The 19,090-nt window shown below is 38.8% G+C and overlaps 1 protein-coding gene across 1 annotated transcript in view; it reads left to right on the plus strand.

Moving 5' to 3' along the window:
* TMEM117 (transmembrane protein 117) overlaps positions 1-19,090 on the plus strand; it is a 494,145-nt gene that overhangs the window by 2,274 nt on the left and 472,781 nt on the right. Inside the window, exon 2 of the mRNA XM_078075906.1 lies at positions 18,470-18,535. The gene's annotated coding sequence lies outside the window, so the exon portion shown is untranslated. The remainder of the gene's footprint in view (positions 1-18,469; positions 18,536-19,090) is intronic.

The raw sequence follows: 19,090 nt of genomic DNA on the forward strand, positions 1-19,090 counted from the left end.
GTAGCATGTGCAATTTCCTTTTTAAGGATGGATAATATTTCATTGTATGTATATACATACCATATTTTGTTTATCCATTCATCTATCAGTGGGCATCTGCGTTGCTTCTACTTTCTGGCTATAATGACTAATATTGCTATGAATGTGGGTGTACAAAAATCTATTTGAGTCCCTGGTTTCACTTCTTTGGGGCATATACAGAAGTCGAATTGCTAGATTATGTGGTAATCCTGTTTTAGTATTTTTGAGGAAATTCCATACCATTTCCCCTAATGGTTGCACCACTTTACTTTCCCACCAATACTGCACGAGGGTTCCAGTTTCTCCACATCCTTGGCAACAATTGTTATTTTCTGTTTTTGCTTGTTTTCATGGAGGTCTTCTTAATGGATATGAGGTGGTATCTCATTGTGGGTTTGATTTACATTTCCATGATTAGTGATATTGAGCATCTTTTCATATATTTGTTGGCCATTTGTGTATCTTCTTTGGAGAAATGTCTAGTCAAGTCCTTTGCTCATTTTAAAATTAGGTTGTTTGTTGTGGAGTTGTAGGAGTACTTTATATATTCTAGATATTGACCCCTTATCAGATATATGATCTGAAAACATTTTCTCCCATTCTGTAGGTTTCTCTTTTTTTATAAGATTTTATTTATTTATTCATGAGAGACAGAGAGAGAGAGAGGCAGAGGGAGAAGCAGGCTCCCTGTGGAGCAGGGAGCCCAACAATGTGGGACTCAATCCCAAGACCCTGAGATCACGACCTGAACTGAAGGCAGGCGCTTAACAGACTGAGCCATCCGGGTGCCCCCCATTCTGTAGGTTTCTCCTTCTCTGTTGACTGTGTCCTTTGATGCACAGAAGTATTAAATTTTGATGTAGTCTATTACATCTTTTTAAAAATTTTTGTTGTTTCTCCCTTTAACTTTAGAATATCTTTGCTAATCTTCTAGCTTTTCTTCCCTAAGCTTTTACTGTCATATATCATCTGCACTTTCTATATACACTTTCTCACCTCTCACTCCTTAAATCCATGGTTTCAGTGACAGTGCCTGGGGGATACTGTAAATTTTTTAGGGAAACACAATAGTGTTTGATGTCTTTCTGACAACACACAAAATATTAGCTTGAGATAGTTCAGTTTTAACATTAGATAGCTCTACATTCCCTTCCATAATGTCGTATCTTTGAAAAGCTGGATTTTCAGTAGTTGCTGTGATAAAAGGCAACTAGGGGTTGAAAATCACTGAGGAACAGGAAATGACAGTGGCTGGTGTCAATCTAATTCCAAAGTTTAGGAAGTTGTGTAATGTGTATTAGGTGCATGCATCCCATTAGCAACTGTGATTATTTAAAACTAAAATCAGGGGCACCTGGGTGGCTCAGTTAGTTAAGTGTCTGCCTTTGGCTCAGGTGATGATCCTGAGGTCCTGGAATCGAGCCCCATGTAGGGCTCCCCACTCAGTGGGGAGTCTGCTTCTCCCTCTCCCTCTGCCCTTCCCCCTCACTCTCTCTCTTTCTCTCTCCCTCAAATAAATAAATAAAATCTTTAAGAAAAGAAACTAAAATCAAGTATTTTTTTCTTTTAATTTTTATGTATTATTTTCTCAAATAGCTACTAAGTTGCTAGTATGTAAATACTGAATAAGTTGTTTGGAATTAACTACTTAATAAACTGTTCAGTGTTTCTTTTGACCTAGGAACACTAGAAAAAAATTAGTGAGATACAAAAGGCCCCATAAACTAGGAAAGTTTGGGAACTTCTGCCTTACAACCTTTGCATGTGGCTTTACTCATATCACTTTATTGAAACTATTTTCTTGAATGTGACCAGTGTTGTCCTTCTTAATAGCAAAATCAATTATATTTATTCTCAGATGTTTTATTAGCTTCCTGTGGTTGTTGTAACAAATTAGCACAAACTGGATAGCTTCAAACAACAGAAATGTATTCCTTCATCGTTCTGGAACCCAGAATCCAAAACCGCGGTATCGGCATAGCTGCCAGCCCTCTGGAGGCTTTAGAGAAGTATCTTTCCTTATCTCTTCCAGCTTCTGGTAGCCGTCGGAACGCCTTGACTTGTGGCCGTGTCATTCCAATCTCTGCCTCTTATGGACTCACCAAGTCTCCGTAACTGCCCAAGCTAATTCCTTAAAATCAGTCTCTCTCTCTCTCTCTCTTTCTCCACACACATTCCATTGGTTCTGTTTCTCTGGAGAATCCTGATTAACGCCCTTTAACTGCTTCTCTGTGTTCTTTACCTCACTTCATTAACATATGTAAAAAATGAAGTCCTTTTTTCTTTAGCAAACTAGCCTTCCTCTAGAAGTCAGTGTCTCTCTATATGATATCACCACTTAAAAACAGGCCCTTCTCATCTGCCACACAACTGCCTCCAGACCTGGGAGGACTTGCTTATATTAACCACATTTCTAGTGTCAGATGTAAAAGTAATATAGATGATGATTAAAATGCTTGATTTTAGAACCATGAGGCTCAACTCTTCTATATTCAATCTATACTCAGTAAATAACTCTTCCCAATTACTTAGCAGAATTCAATGAAGCATTAAAAAGAGTAGGCAGCTAATGTTCCATAAAACAAATTATTTCATGTACCCAGTTCTCTCACTTATGCCTATTTCAAATCTCCCTATTCAATTCCTTCTTTCTTTCTTTTTTTTTCTTTCTTTCTTTTCTTTCTTTCTTTCTTTCTTTCTTTCTTTCTTTCTTTCTCTTTCTCTTTCTTTCTTTCTTTCTTTCTTTCTTTCTTTCTTTCTTTCTTTCTTTCCTTCCTTCCTTCCTTCCTTCCTTCCTTCCTTCCTTCCTTCCTTCCTTCTCTTTCTTTCTTTCTTTCTTTCTTTCTTTCTTTCTTTCTTTCTTCTTTCTTTTCTTTCTTTCTTTCTTTCTAAATCTTATAGATTCAACTGGTTTTGCTTCTGAAAGCAAACCCCTCCTTTAGGTTTCCTTCTTTGTGTCTTGTTGCTCTACTCTTCTTACCTTACCTTGTATTATTTTCTCTTTCGGCCCCACATTGAGAAATCCATACTCAATTGTCAAGTTCATTTCTTGAAATCTTTTTCTAACTGGCCAGTCCCCTGCATGCTGACTCTTAAAGCCTCCCCAGCACCTACAGAAATATGGTCCAAGTGATGTGGAGAACAAAGACAAAAGAAAAAAAAAAAACTTCCTTACAACTTATAGCCCATTGACAAGTACTTAAGAGAGGCAGAGTGACCTTCCTCAAGGAGCTTTAGCTACCTCGATGTTAATACTTTGCTAGAGGCAAAGGGCAACCTTAGCTTGACATTAGCTGGAGCCCCACGATCCTGTAAGAAATCCCTTTGGAAAATTCCTGTATCTCTACCCCTCCAAAATATATGTTAGCAATCATCCTCCAGGCATATGGCCCACCAATATACATCTGAAGGATATCATTACTAAGGTTTTACTAGACAGTAGTAAATGACCTTTTCCCAACAACAGCTAGCTCCTCAAGGTTCTGGAAATCTACCTCCCAACTTGAAAGTATATAATCAGCCACTTCTTATAACCCCGGTGTACCTTTTTCTCCCTACAGGTCCTATGCCTGTGCTTTAATAAAGCCACCCTTTTTGTACTGAAGACATCTTAAGAATTCTTTCTTGACTGTGTTTGTTCCTGAACCCCAACATTTCACATCATAAACTCCTCAACTTGGCACCCAAGACTCTCTGCAATGTCTTTTCCAATTGTGCCCCATGCTTCAATCAAACTGACACAATCACTCCTAAAAATGACAGTAATATTGTCTTTATCATATTGTTTTCCTAATGTGGAAGACAAATCCTCACTCTCCTAGCTATATCCCCAGGTCTTTTTCTGCTATCTCTGCTTTTCAATATTGAGGCCATCCTTTGGAGCCATAGCAACTTCCATGAAGTCTTTCCTCACTGTCAATTATATATGAAATCTTGTTTCTTCAAATGCCTTTAGCATTTTGTGTGTCTATGTTAGCACCCCTCTTACTCTTTCCTGTGGTCACAGATGTACATAAACTTACCCCAGTCTTCATATCAGACTGTGTAGTCCTTGATATCAGGGCCTTTTTCTTGCTTCTTTTTGCATCTCATATGCATGTAGTAGTCATTCATTCATTTGTTCATTCCATATATTAAGTGTTCTGGAATTGGGGGTATAATCATGATCACAGTGCTCCAAAAATATTTCTGGAATTTAAAAAGGCTTGATGAATTTTGTTTTGCACATGGGAATTGATGTTGCAAAGTCACTCATCCTCTGTGAAACTAGGAAATGAGAGTGCTGAATGGTTTTTCAAGAATGCTTTTTTAAGGTATCAAGTTGTATGATTCTTTGGTCATTAAAATGGTTATATATTCACTCAGTAAAGCTACTGTTTGGGAATATTTCTGATTTGTTTATGCAATTAAACTGAGTTTCTTTTGAAAAATCTGCATTGTAAGATTTTTCTTAAAAAAACTTTATGGTAATTATGTTTTTAGAAGTGACTGCTCAAACAGTTATTAAAATTACATCCTCTAACCCTTACCTCTTTCTTTAAGAATAAGCTGATTTAACAGTGACATCTTACTGTTGGCCCTACCAACTTAGGTATTATTATTTCCTATTATTTATATGTGTGAATCCGTTGCTGAATGAAATATTACCAGGTTTTATTTTTTAACTCTCAGAGATTTGGAAATTGAGGCATAGAGAGGGGAAGTCGGCAAGTTTCAAGGCTAGGACAAGTGTTTGTAAGAGACAGAAACCATTTGAAGACAATGTATGCAAATAACAGGATTTATTATAAGGGTACAGGAGAAACTCACAAATCCCAAGGGCCTGACTTCATCTGTGCTTCCTTCTTTCTCTCTCCCTCTCCAAATGGGATCTTTCTACTTGTACAGTGTCATGGCAGAATGTGCCCACCCTACACTTCCCAAATTGACAGTCACGATTCTAGCCATGTGCAGAGATTCAATAATTGTAAGTCCAAGTTCCAAATTCCTAGGAGAGCATGTGATTTACCCGGCTGGCTCATGTGTCAAATCATCCTTGATGGAACTGGCTGGCTTACCCAGTACACACACTGCCCCATCAATGAAAGGCAATTACCACTGGAGGGGAGATGGATCTTAGGGTTGGAAAACAGGCTTAGAATTCCTACTTTTTTACAATTTGGTGGAACTGGTTCTTAGAACCCAAGTTGTAAGTCACTAACTCTAACATATAAAAAGGGCAGTTAAATAACATAAATGAATGAAGCTGACAGATGGGGATGGTGGCACCCAGAAAGAGCACAGGCTCCATCTAAAGGGAGCTGCTACTACTCAACTCTAGCTTATAGATGCTCCTTGGGATTTTGGGCTCAGGGTAAACCTTCTGATTTTCAAATGAACTCAGAATTGGGATTTTATGAAAATCTCTATATAAATTGATGAAAGTGAACCATTTCATTTTACTTTGTGAGAGCTATACTATTTGCTTTAGGCTTTCCTAAAGAAGAAACCCTATTATAGGAGAAAAAAACCACTTAGAAGCTATATGACCATGAACTAAATTTTTTAACCTTTCTGGGCCTTGATATTTTTCTCTCTCTCTTTTTAAAGATTTTATTTATTTATTTGTCAGAGAGAGAGAGCACAAGCAGGGGGAGCTGTAGGCAGAGGGAGAAGCAGGCTCCCTGTCAAGCAAGGAGCACGACAGGGGCTCGATCTCAGGACCCTGGGATCATGACCTGAGCCAAGGCAGACGCTTAACTGATGAGCCACCCAGGCATCCCTGGGCCTTAATTTTCTCTTATGCCAATACCAGTGTCTCATTTTTGTCATGGAAATCAGGTGAGATATGATTTTATAAAGCTTTTAACATGTATTAGGTGTTCAGTGTATGTTAGGCTTCATATCTGCTAGTTAGAATTAAGTCCAAAATAATACAGTGTGTTCAAAATAGTATGTCATTAAAAACAGAGCAAAGAAAGTTAGACTGACTTTCCAAACATCAATAGCAATGATCTAAGGTTGATTTCCTTTTTTTTTTTTAAGATTTTATTTATTTATTTGACAGAGAGACACACAACAAGAGAGCGAACACAAGCAGGGGGAGTGGGAGAGGGAGAAGCAGACTTCCCGCTGAGCAGAGAACCCGATGTGGGGCTCGATCCCAAGACCCTGGGATCATGACCTGAGCCAAAGGCAGACGCTTAACGACTGAGCTACCCAGGCTCCCCTAAGGTTGGTTTCTTGTATAGGTTATAAAACCGCAGTGTCACTGTTAATGGCTATGTCTTATTTAACATTTTCTTCGAGTTGTAAAGCATCAAATAAGGAAAATAACTCTTGGTCATAAAAAAATAAATATCAAGCATTAAGCAATTTTTATATGAATGTAATTACAATCCCCAGCAATCTGTAATAAATACCTGGCAAGGTTGCTAAGATCTTTAAAACAATACAATGTATCACAGAAGATTCTTTCATTTCAGGCTCTGTGGTGTTTGAATGAGTCACTGAAGAAAGAGAACAAAGAGTTTGGGTTAAAGATCAGTTCAAGCAAATAATATCTCTTTATTACTCTCTCCTGAGTGAAATCTGGGCTGAAGTCATCTTAATAAGTGATGTGCATTTTTGCCCTTGCTTCAGCTTTTGCACAGCAAAGAAACAGTCAACAAAACCAAAAGACAACCAACAGAATGGGAGAAGATATTTGCAAATGACATATCAGATAAAGGGCTAGTATCCAAAATCTATAAAGAACTTATTAAACTCAACACCCAAAGAACAAATGATCCAACCAAGAAATGGGCAGAAGACATGAACAGACACTTTTCCAAAGAAGACATCCAAATGGCCAACAGACACATGAAAAAGTGCTCAACATCGCTCGGCATCAGGGAAATCCAAATCAAAACCTCAGTGAGATACCACCTCACACCAGTCAGAATGGCTAAAATTAACAAGTCAGGAAACAACAGATGTTGGCAGGGATGTGGAGAAAGGGGAACTCTCCCACACTGCTGGTGGGAATGCAAGCTGGTGCAGCCACTCTGGAAAACAGTATGGAGGTTCCTCAAAAAGTTGAAAATAGAGCTACCATACGACCCAGCAATTGTACTTCTGGTATTTACCCCAAAGATACAAATGTAGGGATCCAAAGGAGTACATGTACCCCAATGTTTATAGCAGCAATGTCCACAATTGCCAAACTATGGATAGAGCCAAGATGTCCATCGACAGATGAATGGATAAAGAAGATGTGGTATATATATACAATGGAATATTATGCAGCCATCAAAAGGAATGAAATCTTGCCATTTGCAATGACATGGATGGAACTGGAGGGTATTATGCTGAGCGAAATAAGTCATCAGAGAAAGACATGTACCATATGACCTCATCATATGACCTCACTGATACGAGGAATTTTTAATCTCAGGAAACAAACTGAGGGTTGCTGGAATGTTGGGGGGTGGGTGGGATGGGGTGGCTGGGTGATAGACATTGGGGAGGGTATGTGCTATGGTGAGCACTGTGAATTGTGTAAGACTGTTGAATCACAGACCTATACCTCTGAAACAAATAATATATGTTAAAAAAAGAAGATAGTAGGAAGGGAAAAATGAAGGGGGGGAATCGGAGGGGGAGATGAACCATGAGAGACTATGGACACTGAGAAACAAACTGAGGGTTTTAGAGGGGAGGGGGGTGGGGGGATGGTTTAGCCTGGTGATGGGTATTAAAGAGGGCACGTACTGCATGGAGCACTGGGTGTTAGACACAAACAATGAATCATGGAACACTACATCAAAAACTAATGATGTAATGTATGGTGATTAACATAACAATAAAAAATAAGTGATGTGCACTTTCTAATGAAAGAAAGAGGGAACACTGTGGTTCAAAAGAGCTGTTGATAATGATAAAGATGCATATCGGAATAAAAGTGCAGGAAAGCACAAAGCAACCGGCTTTTTAATGTACTATTTATAATGGGATTTTCACCCTGGTTTGAAGAAGGGCCTTAGCAACAGAATCTTGAACCTCATTGTCATGATCTCTAAGGTCTTCATGTGGGTAGGATGGTTAAATGGCTAATGAGGATATTTGCAAGCCACTTTGAAAATAGAGTATTCTCTCTCTTTCCTTGTTTCTCTGTCTTTTCTAGTGATGCTAATTAACACTTACTTTCTCCTCTGACGTTTAAATAGCATGTACAGAAAAGCCTCCCTAATACTGAGTCTATGATGGGGTGCAACCTTCTTTGTCTTTTAAGTATCTTTGTAGTCACAAGAGAGACAACTCTAGCGTTTCTATATTAGAGGAATTTAGGACTAGAATCTGCATCTGATTGGAAAGCAGTGTGAAGGGGACTATGAAGCTGAGCTTACAGAGCAGGGGGTTTTGTGCTTGTGTGCATGTGTGTATGTGTGTGTGTGTGATAAATTTGAGAAATCATTCATATCAAATAATTTGGAGGGTGCAGCTGGAGCTAAGCAAGATTATGGAAGAGTTAAAATCCCTTCATCCTCATCCTAAACTACCCTTTGGAGATGCCTGTAAACCTTAGTCACATGGTTGAAATCCAAAATAGATTAACCTTTTGCTAAGTACTAACAAAGGCTTCAGATGACAGCTTCAGGGACGCTTGGGTGGCTCAGTCGGTTAAGCATCTGCCTTCGGCTCAGGTCATGATTCCAGGGTCCTGGGATCGAGTCCCACATTGGGCTCCCTGCTCGGCGGGCAGCCTGCTTCTCCCTTTCCCTCTGCCTGCTGCTCCCCCCTGCTAGTGTTCTCTATCTCTCTGTGTGTCAAAAAAAAAAAAAGATGACAGCTTCAATGTATGTTTTTTAGGGGTAGGCTAGATTAGTGTGGTGACCTTTATTTAGGGATTGCCAATAAAGGAGTTAACTCATATATTTTAGATGTTAAAGATGGGAAAAGTAGTACAATAAATCCCAGAAAAGGGATTGTTCAAAAGTCATTAAAATAATTATATTGGATCATATATATTTATAATATTTTAATAAAGCTTCTGGTGAGATGGACAGACACCATACAATATTCTTATTTCTTAACCAGAAAACAGACTTTATTTGCTGTGACAAGTTGCCCAGATAAAAGTTTGCATTTCTACCTCCCTTTCAGCTAGATGTGGCCATGTGATTAAGTTCTAGCCAATGAGCTGGAAAAGCTGTTGGGTGAGTCTTCTGAAAGGCTCCTTAAACCAGGCTAGAGAATGGCTGAGGACCCTCCTGTTTCCTGATAGGATGAAGATACGATGGCTGGAGTTCCAGCTGCTGTCCTGGACTTCACACAGCCTTGATAATAAAAGTCACCGGATAGTGGAAAAGAGAGATGAAAGGAACCTTCGTCCATGTTGACTGTGACATGACATACCTACCTCCAGACTTTCTTTGCATTCAAGAAAAATAACTTCCATCCTATTTAAGCCACTATTATTTCCAGTCTCTGCTACTAACAGCCAAATATATTTCATAAGAGAGACATTTCACTCACCAAAACCATTATGTATAAATACTTCATATTACACAGCTCTTTAGTTTATAGAGAGAGAGCTTGGATAGCAGGCTTGTAAACTGAGAGATGTTGTGTCCTCCAAATTCATTTGTTTCTTGAATTTTGGATAGCAATTATGGAGAATTTGGACACAGGTAGGTTTAAAGGTGAAATGGCAGCTAGTTGATATTGTACATTCCCTGTGTGTAACAAGATAGACAGTGGCAAGTTCACATTTTAATACCAATAATGTGCACCCTGGATTTATTACTGTAAGTGGAAAGTGAAGATACACCAATGAAAGAAATGGCAAATTCTTGCTTTTGTGCTACTCAATTATTAGGTTGGCAAAGGTTTCACGAGTTACTCAGATCCTTCCATGTACTTTTCATTCCTACCTCCCAGTCTATCACTCACCCTTGCCCTTGGCACTTCTGATCAATCTTATTAAACCAGTTGACTTTGATCCTATGACTACACTGGGGTCTCTCATTAAGAAAAAGTTGAGTCTGTCACTACGGATCCCAGATCCAATTCCATTTGGCTTCACTATAGAATTCCTCTGCTTGGACCTGACTCACAGACTCAGAGGGTCCATCCCAGTTGCCCTGATAGTAATACCCTTACCAGCCTTCCGATGATGGCAGGGACTGTTTCATTCAGGTTTTCTGAACTGGTTTCCCTTCTTAACATTCATATCCTGATCCTTTTCTCTCTCTCTCTTTTTTTTTTCTTTTCTCTGAAATAGCATCACAGCTTATGTCTTCACACTCTAGCCCTGCGGTGTGGCCAGCTCATGTGGGTCTCATCGTCCCATTTCCCTTGTCAGGGTTAATTTCACTTCTGATCAAAGAAGCTCATTCCAAGGCCCTTACTCGTTGGCTGTTGTTTCTTCCTGAACCATTATTTCACGGAAGGATAGCACAAGCCCAGTTAAATCACAGCTCACTTTCCCTGGCTGTAGACTTGGTAAACTCCCGTCGACTTTAACTTTGATTCTGTTTGTTTTTAAAGATTGTCTTTCCTCCCTCCCTCTCTCTTTCCCTTCCTTTCTTTCTTCCTCCCTTCCCTTCCTTCCTCCCACCACCATGGTCAGTGCCCTGATATTTTCCTTGTAACTATGGCTCATTAACAGTAAAGTGGAGCAGAGGGGAGAGATCCCCAGTGGATTCTCAGGTATATTCTTTTTGTTGCAGCACATCTCAGATGTTTATAATGGAGCTGGAGTGAGTGTTGGAAAGGATATAGATCTTTCTGTTCTACAGCTCAAGTCTGGGGTCAAAATACATTTGAGGTAATGGGTAATGAGAAAAATACAGCTCAAAGTAAGGCAAATTACACTTTTAAGAATTTAAAGTCTGCCTGTGTGTATGGGAGGCTGTATTTCCCAGAGGGAAAAGCTCCAGGTTTTAATCTCCCTCTCATGACTGCCTCCCTGTGTGATGCTGAATGCAAGACCGTAAAAGGGGAAAGAAAAATGGTAGCAGGGGGGTCATCTCGGAGTAACCCTATTAGCCCACTACTTCCTTATCTCCACTGGGTTGTCTCTTTCTATTCTCCTCACTGCCGTCCTTCTAACATTAGAGTCGTTCTGTGATTTTTCTCTGGTGTCTCCGGATGGTGTGTCGCTCCAGCCTGCTGGTGTTTGGACCCTTGGCTCTGGGCGGCACCTTTTCTGCCTCCTACCACAGCTCACTTGTCTTGAGCATGGACTCATCAAATATTTATCGAGTCCCTCAGCTCCCGGGCTTGGTGTGAATGGCAGACCAAGGCCGTTTGGCTGCATTATCACCTTGCGCTTTGGGCTCAAAACAGTTCTGGGTTTGAATCTTGCCCTGTCACTTGCTGGATATCATCCTGGAAACATTTACTTCACCCTCCTGGAAATCTCAGTTTCCTCATCTGTGAAATGGGGACAATAATAATGCAGGAGTTTGGGGGTTTTAACGATAATGATATACAGTGGCTAGCTCCTAGAAGATGTTAAATTAGTAGTGACTATCATATTATTGGTCACCCTTTCCATAGATCATTTGTGGTCACCTTTAATGCTTCAGCTTTGTGAATTGCCAGTGCCTTACTGAGGAATCATTTTAAGTCTAACGACTGGGGGTGTGGGACGTTTAGGGAGTCAGGGAAGTCCTTGTCGTTTCTGACACTAGAATACCCAAGTATTGGCTGTCTGAGAAAGACAAGCAGAGCGAGTTGCTGAAGACACGAGAGAGGTGTTCTGAGGATACACAGAGGTACGTTTTCAAATCAGGCAGCCTGGTTATAAAACGCCAGGGAATAGCAACAGCAGACCATGAAGCAAAAAGTAGGTCACTTGTTTGGAGTCAAGGTGTCAGGTAGCATACTAGGTGAAGAGCCCAGAGCCATAACAGTAACAGGCTGTGAAAATGGCAGCAGCAGCCGTAAAGCAAAGGGCTGCCTTCCCGCACACGCCGGCCGGCTAGCACTGCTGGTCGGGCACCTATCTGTCTGCCACCCTGGCACACAGGCAGAACGACACCGTCAGCCTTCGGCGGCAGCATCTTGAACATAGAAGACAATGATAAATCAAGAGACGAGTAACCGGTTATGTCCAAGGGCAGGAGGGCCACTCAAGAGAAAGTGGGAATACAGCTGTCCATTGATTTTGTCTGTCACCGGAATGTGTGCTGTGCTTTTCAAATGTTTATAGCTCTGGATTTTAATGTGTCAAATTTCAGCAAGCCTACATGAAACATCTGCTTGTTTGCAGAGTCTTGTGCATGGAAGAGACATTCTGCTATTATAGGATGTTTGGGTGTCATAAGAATTTTTTGAAATACTGATTTTGTGTGCAAGTCATAAAGGATTGTGAGCTCAAAGGCTGGGGCTCCCACTTCACATGCATTTGAGCAGTTGTCTGGGCTGGTCAGCTTGGGAGGAAGGAGAGGTAGACAGAACGCTGTCGGCCTGGGAGGGACAGGAGCCCATAGTGTTGGCTCTGCTCCATTATGCTCCATGTCACCCCCTCCTCTCCACTCCACACTTCCTTCCCCTTATTGATACTCACCTCCTGCCCACTATCCTTACCAGCCTAAAACTCGGGAGAGATGGTTGAGATAAAAAAGCAGCAGAGAGCAGGGGTTTTGATAAACCCTGGATTTGGAAATAGGTGCAAAGAAAGAAAAGACTTAGCCATCAGATGCCAGTGTTTCACTTCAGTATCTGATTTAAGCAGAATCTACCAAATTTCTTAGGCCTCTGAAATTAACTGCACTATGATTATCACCTTTTAAAAAATAACTTCTCCATCATGGACTAAATATTCTTTAAAGTGCTATATTAATATTATCAAAGTTACTGAAAATAAACTACCTGAGACCCAAACTATGATGTGATGCTAGCATTATTTCCTCCAACATCTGATACAGATTAAGTTTTATGCAAAATGGTATAATTAAATTTTATATAAATTAAATTAAATATATATATAATATATATTTATATACATAATATATATATTAATATATATATAATATATATATACATATAAATTAAAATTTTATGCAAAATGGTATAATTAAAATTTCCATGATGAGCTTAGAACAAATCAAAGTTATTTGGAAAGCAGGAGCTATGAAAGAACACAGAAATATCCTAGCTGCCCTAGCGCTTTCAGCCGTCAAGGAACATACTGGATTCTGCAGCATTTGAGTAGATAAACGGCCTTTCAAAAGCCCACATTCAAATGAAGATAAATACTGGTTCTAATGTGCTCCTTTTTAATAAGAATAAATGATGGGTTTGAAGAAAAATTCATATGGTTTTCAACTGTAAGGAAAAATAATTTGGTCAGAAAATGTGCCTTTTCATCTACTCTTAGAAAAGTAATCTTCCCGGATCTCCATCAAAGGTATTGACCTCATCTGAAAAGATAACAAATGGGTTAGGGAATATATTCCTGTTAGTAAGAGTTATGTGTTTAAGATGTAATGACTGAATACAAAAACTCCCCTTGGGAGAAGAATGAGGGTATCAGGAAATACTCCCCTTGTATGACTGCGAAGAATGCGTACATTTATTTATTTCCATTTGGTGTCTTGACTTGACAAAAGAAAAATTTGAATTTATGGCTTTAAATGGCTGGAATACTGGAATGAGCTTAGGATTTTTATAAATTTAGACAACATCTAAGAAGTGCTTCTACTACTACTGAAAGCAGGGAAAACTATTTAAATATTTTAGAGTCTACTGACAAGGAACTACATCATTTTTTTGACTTTTTTTTAAAAAAGCACCTTTTATTTTTCAGACTATAAATTATGTTAACATGTGAGCACAATTATCATAGAGTATTTCCAAAGGGACACTCTTCTTTGAAGGGACACAATTGTTCACATTGGTTGATTCCACTCGGTGGCAATGCAGAATAAATAAAAATATACTTTTTTCCCCCCTAAGCTCAGGCTCAGACTGTGAATTATTTTTTTTATTCTCCACTAGCATAAAATTTACTTATATCAGCTACATTAATGCAAGCATAAGAACTTTATTCTTCAGAGAGATTAGTTTCATGAACTAAATTTGGAGCCACATAGTTTATCTCATGAGTGATGGTGCTATTTTGAAAAACAGGGATGCAAGGAAACTTTTGTCCACTTTTGACTTATCTTACTTGAAAATGTGTATTTAGTGATAGAATAGGTAGATGCTTGCACTTAGTTAGTAGCCTGAAAATATAGGGATGAAGGTTTCTCTTTTCAAGGATGCTCTCAGATGAGTTTATAGAATCTTAAGTGCACCTTCACAGCGTTACTGGGGAAAAAAAATAGGACGTGGTGTTTTTCTCCCTACATACACTCTAAAACTTGAAGATAAAGCTCTACAAATAGATTCTCACTTCTATCCATGTATGTATGATTGGTCCTAAGTGTTTGAGTGAATCAAATTTCCTGTGGGGGACAGAAAGTACGTAAAAGTAAGTGCTGACATATTTTTTCATTTTATTTACTGGAAAATAAAATGAACTTTTACATGAATGTTTGTTTTCTAATTTACAAGTGATCTGCACTTCTACCCCCTCACCCACCTGCTCTAGCCTTCTCTTATTTTTTAATTTTGTGCCTCCTCCCTAAATCTTAACATTTTGATATCGCTCTTATGGTCTCAGTTCAGATTTTGATATCTTTTTTAATGGAGTGAGAAATAGAGATTAGAAAAGGTTTGTATGTCTATAACGTTTTAAAGGAGCTGCATACCTTCATAACACCTCTTCACCTATTATTTATTTCCATCACTTTCTTTTTCCTTCCTTGTCATTTGTGCTCTCAACTGGAAATAACTCTCAGCATCATATCACTCTAGCGAAGCTGACGAGGTTTCCATAATTCTCTGTGCTGTGCTACATAAATTGAGAACACAGGGTTAACTTCAGAAGCCAAAGACCTGGAATTGTAGAGAGAGAAGCAACATGAGGTCACAGCGTACTGATTGAGTCACTAACTGCATGGGGGGAGGAGAGCTTGTTGAACCCGTTGTTTGATTGTTCACCTGATAATTCACTTTCTATGGAATGATGTAGACATAGTCTGTGCCAAGCTTTTACTTGCTTTCTTGTTCCTTAGTTTTGCTAAAGGAAAAAAATGAGTAGGGGGACTTTGCCTGTCTCTGAGTCTATTTATTGCAGGTTTTTCTGATTTTCAATTCTAAAGCTTGATCGGTGGTAGGCTCCACCGTAAGATGAACTTCCCTATCTTGTTTCTCAGAATAGTATTGCATTTCCCCTTATGATATTTTAGAAGGGGTGTCTGACCCAACAGCATTGATTTTCTCAATTCCCATAGTCATGAATGGGTGGTTAAATTGAAATATGCATCATTACAGCACGTATGCATCATTACAGCACGTAACTCTGTAGGCTGATGCTGAATTCAAGAAAGAGTTGTAATGCCATCCTAATAATTTTGTGGTCCTTTTCTCTATGGAAATGATCTAAGCTTACATATCCCAGATAAAGGCAGTTGAGTAAATACGGTAAAACAAAATTAGAAGAAGAAAAAAAAGACAGAAAAAGAAAACCTATGATTATCCACTGTGTAATTTTCAGATGTTCTAGCTCTATAGTTCTTACCAGCATGTAATTAAAGGTGTATTTTCCAAATGGAATCAAGGTATTGCTGTAGGAAAATATGAAGCAAGCATTCTTTATTCTGCAGACATGCAATTTCATACATCTCGCCCACTGTATTGTCCTCGTCATCATAAGGGAGCAGGAAGAAGAGCCCTGCTCACTCCAAAATATAAGACAAATTTGTCTCGAACACACAGAGACAAATAAATGAGTTAAATCTTCACCAAACTTGTCTCTCTATAAAAAGTATAAAGACACAAAATGAATAAAATTTGCATTCATTACCACTTGATATAAATTATTTAGAACCATAAAATTTTAGAGATTAAATAGACTTAATTTTGTGTATGTCCAATACTGTTATTTTTCACATGAAGAAATTTTGTGCCTTAAGTAAAATGACACAGAGGTACATGCAGTGAAACTTAGGTACCCAAAGAGAAGTCATGAAATCTTGAATATCAGTTTTATACCCACAAATGCCTGGAGTTCCTAAAGTTTACAAAAATGCATTGGGACCCTGAAGGTACAGAGATTAATGAACTCCTCAAAGATGATACAGATGGGCAGTGGCAGAGCTGACTAAAACCTACCTTTCCTGATCCCCATTTTCATTCTTTTTTTATACTTCAAAAGAGATTATTTTCAAAGCTCCTGAATTATTAAATCATTGTGTTTCTTTAGTGGGGAAGTGGAGGGATTTGGACCCCTTCTAGAAAGATACATTTTTACGGTATTTTATTTTATTCTGCACATTTCTAGAGTGTCAGCCATGAGGGCAGAGAGCACCACACTGGGTGAGCTAGGTGTGGGTGTGGCCATATGGATGTGGGCCTATGACCTTGATTATCTTTTTCATGGGAACGACGATAAAGAAGTCCAAGATGATGGACCTCAATGCATTTTTATAAACTTTGGGAGATCCAGCCATTTCTGGGCATGAAATTGATATTCAAGATTTCAGACTTCTCTATGGGCACCCAAAATTCAGTCCCTGTGCTTATGTGTATTTACTAAGGCACAAATGTGAGTTGGCTTCTATGAAACACCAGTTTCAAGAAAATAATTGGCTCTTGTGTGAGCCCAGATAATCACCCAGCATCTGTATCAAAATAAGATTTTTCTTTTCTTTCTTTCTTTCTTTCTTTCTTTCTTTTTCTTTTTTTAAGATTTGCTTTTAAGTAATCTCTGCACCCAATGTGGGGCTCAAACTCACAACCCTGAGATCAAGAGTCACATGCTCTACTGACTGAGCCAGCCAGGCACCCCAAGATTTTTCTTTTCTTGCTGTTAAATCTTGAAAAGAAATTCTCAGGAAATAATAAAAACTTCTGTTTTGTAGATTCAAATAAATTCATAATTAATGCTTTTTCAGTAATGATGTATTATAACATGGATCAGTTATGTGACAAAATTAATGTTAATAATTTTATAAGTGGCTATAGCTTAGTATTTATGACATTCTAAGAAGCCCCTTAACTTTTTCTATTATGTTTCACAAATATTGTAGGAAAAAATTATATGCTATCATGATAGTTTGGAATTAAAGAAATCTTTTTTTTTTTTTTAAGATTTTATTTATTTATTTGACAGAGAGAGAGAGAGAGCATGCTCACACAAGCAGGGGGAGCAGCAGAGGGAGAGGGAAAAGCAGACTCCCCTCTGAGCAGGGACCCCGACAAGGGGCTCAATCCCAGGACCCTGGGATCATTGACATGAGCTGAAGGCAGCCACTTAACAGACTGAGCCACCCAGGGGCCCCTACAGAAATCTTTTTTAAGTTCTCTGGATGTATCTCACTTAAAGGTAGTTATACTTATTTTGGAACAAGGTGTTCATACACAAAGAAACCTGTGGGTTCATAGAGTAGAACACAAATCAATATAAAGCAATACACAAGTAAAATGCCATTAAAACAAACACTATTTGTGATGGGAAAAGTTATTTTCATAGTAATCATGTTTATTACCTGTTACTCTTGTGAATCCGTCCATGTGTTTAAGCAAAACTAGTGGTTCAGTACTCTGTTCTCATAGGATACTTATTCCTTAGTTTCTATACAGTAGTATAATGATGGTATGTTTTTACCTGTCTTTTTCTCTACAGGATGAGCAGGGATGATGTTCTCTTAGCTGTTCCTATGGTAGATGGCAAGTGATTGTTGAAAGGATGAATTAGATATTGCTTCAAGTAAGTGCCAATTTGTTGAAATTCGAAAATATTTTTCTCAGAGAATTCTACTTAATAACAGTAATTCTAACAATATTAGACCTATTGTACAAACTGAATCCACATAATATGTTTAAAAGATCCTGAGTAAAAGTCATGGACCCAGAGGGTGTGATGATATTTTTCTATTAAAATTGTGGTGAAGTATAGGAATTTTATTGTAAAAATGTGAGGCCTTGGGACACCTGTGTGGCTCAGTCGGTTAAGCCTCTGCCTTTGGCTCAGGTCATGATCCTGGGGTCCTGGGATCGAGGCCACAAAGGGCTCCCTGCTTAGTGCGGAGTCTGCTTCTCCTCTCCCTTTGCCCCTCCTCCCACTTCTGCTCTCTCTCCCTCTCTCTGTCTCTCAAATAAATAAAATCTTTGAAAAAAAAAAAAAAGTGAGGCCTTTCGCTAGAACAGTTATCCACTAGAATGAAACTTAAAGTTCTATTAAGAAGGAAATAAATGTGTCAGGATATATCAGGTGTGATACTTCTACTATTACATTTCATCCTCACTGTGGTCCAGAAGGTATGTATCATCAGCCAAATATTTCAGGCGAGGTTACCTGCCTCAGAGTTCATAGCAAATCAGGATTTGTACCCAGGCATGTCTAACTCCAAAATATCTACCTTCTTTCCAGGACACTACACATCTACTCAAGGTAAAAGATAAGATGATCAAGAAAAGGATAGCCACATTCTTTTAGGTAAGGCTTAAAACCATATCAAAAAATTATGTGAGTTGGGGCGCCTGGGTGGCTCAGTCGTTAAGCATCTGCCTTCAGCTCAGGGCATGATCTCAGGGTCCTGGGATCAAGCCCCGCATCAGGCTCCCTGCTCGGCGGGAAGCCTGCTTCTCCCTCTCCCACTCCCCTGCTTGTGTTCCCTCTATCGCTGTGTCTTTCTCTGTCAAATAAATAAATAAAATCTTAAAAAAAAAAATTATGTGTGTTAAAAAAAAATGTTTGTATGCTGATAGTGAATTAATTGGAGTACCTTCCAAATCAGTTCAAGTGCTAATTCCAGTTGTTTTCCTATTACTGCCGATAAGAAACATTCTGCGCCAGCTTTGCAGTTTTAAGTGACAAATTACTTACATTCATATATACATTCTCAGAGCACTAAAACACTGTGAAATAGATGCAAATGTCTGGCATTGATTTTTCAAAAATAGTGATCAACCCATTAGCTAAGGTTTGTGGATGTAAGGGAAACGGAACAGACATGAGGAAGTTCGTTATTACAGGGAGGGGCACACTACT

Source organism: Halichoerus grypus, chromosome 6 (assembly GCF_964656455.1).
Source record: "Halichoerus grypus chromosome 6, mHalGry1.hap1.1, whole genome shotgun sequence".
NCBI classification, from domain to species: domain Eukaryota; kingdom Metazoa; phylum Chordata; class Mammalia; order Carnivora; family Phocidae; genus Halichoerus; species Halichoerus grypus.